Below are 1,984 nucleotides of genomic sequence, written 5' to 3'. Positions count from 1 at the left end.
AGCGTGACCAGTCACCCAAACACCTTGTCACGCAAAGTTTCAGTTACCGAGTCAGCCGAACTCCTGCCTAATTAACAGTCCGCTATTACTATTTTAGATCAAAGAACCGCGCCAATTCTGTGCACGTTTCATGACTTGTTGAGTGAGGCCCCCCCCGGGGATAGGAGAGCTCAGCGGCGAATGAAAGGCACACCATACTCAAAATCCCATTTCCGTCCCACTCTTCTCTTATCCCCGTTATCGTTTTCTCGTCGTTTTGCAGCTACCTTTTCACATTCTTTCGATCCGCCGAACCGCTCAAATTTTGACTGACGTCACAAATTTCAATTTTGCTTCTGCATGACGTCATCGCAGTGTCCAATCCACCTCCCTCGTCAAACAAACTTAAAGAATAATATGGGGAAAGTGAGTCATCATTCTTCTTTGGAAATAAAATTGTTCTTAACTTGGTAGGGGATTTCCTCTTTATTGATCCCTGACTCATGTATGTGACCTATTAAGTGGGGAAAGAACGGGGAGTCGCCACAGTGACAATTTATTCTTTACTATTTATTTACTTTTTGTACAGAATGAGTTAACAAGACTACGTTGTTACAATAAATGACATAAAAGATTGATTTAATGCAGTTACATTTTTGTGCGTATGTAAAAATTTCTCTCTCATCTTTAAAAAAACAAATAATATTTTAAAGTAAATGATCGTACTTGAACGCGTACCCGAAATTTTTTGTCATGTTTTGACTGAGAAACGCTTCCGTCTCCACTTTAGCGACCACAACTTTTTGTGCAGATTTACAAAAAAAAGAAATCCAAAATTTCTCTAAATGTGTATCATGTTCTTCGCCAAAACTAAATAAAGCTCAATAGCCTCGGACTCTGATTTTTCAGTTGTCCTTCCGCCCGTTGCCTAGCAACTAGACTATTACATCATCCTTCTCACGGGCCCATCACACCGTTTAATATCAACAGCTGTATCAATCTTGTTCTCAGAGCCTCCGTTACTCTTGTCCAGCGGAATAAGCGCAGGAGCTCTGGAAGAATCCAAAACCGGAACCACCAAATCCTGGTTCCGGTTTGTCTGCGCCTGCGAGAAGTTTGATGACAAATGGTCGACTTAGATCGTCGACAAAATACAAAACTTTCATTGTGTGTTGGACTTCGCTCTAGAAAAGTTAGGGAATGCTGAGTTTTTCTCTGAAAGAAGCACAGTGTTGTCTTTCATCAAAAGGATACCGTTTGTATACTTCCTACTGCATATATCAGCTTTTAACTTATGTATTTGACCATTTCTTGTCAAGTAGAGAAGAAATTTCATCAATCATTGTGGTTTCACTGTTAAATGCATTGATGTAATATCAAAGAAATAACCTTAGCCTTGAATGTTTGGGTTCTCAAGGATCACTGTTAGAGCTGTACCCAAAAGACCGAGTGTTCAACCTCAACAAACGAGGTTCCTCCGCAAATTTTGTTTGCTCACCCAGACGTTCTAGTAGAAAACAAAAACATTTTGAACAACGTGCAAGGAACGCATTAAGGTGATAGTTATAGACGAGGTACATGTGGCAGTGGAATGGTGAGTAGACAACTGAAGTAATATTTTGAAGTGCAAAAAAAGTTAATTATCATTTTAGGATTTGAACTGTGGGTTAAGTTGTATCCTGGGTGATGAAAATCTTCCACGGTCAAAGCCAATTTTAATTCTTAAGTCGTTTCCGCCTGGAAGACAAACGCAGTTAGATATAGCCGGGTATTCTGAAGTTGTTTGACATTCGTATTTCGCAACCTCAAAAACCTCTTCTGGTCCCATTTGTACGTTGTTTTTACGACCCAATATTTGGATTCGACCAGAGGTTCGTATCCCTGGTTCTGACCAAAAGAATCGCACCTCTAGGGACGAGATTGAACCGGAACCAGCTTTGGTTCCGGTTGAATAACTGTGCGTGCGTGAGGGAAGGCGGTCAGAAATCAACAAAGACATCTGGAG

This window comes from Montipora foliosa, chromosome 12, assembly GCF_036669935.1.
Source record: "Montipora foliosa isolate CH-2021 chromosome 12, ASM3666993v2, whole genome shotgun sequence".
NCBI lineage: Eukaryota > Metazoa > Cnidaria > Anthozoa > Scleractinia > Acroporidae > Montipora > Montipora foliosa.
Note: the sequence above shows the minus strand (reverse complement) of the source record.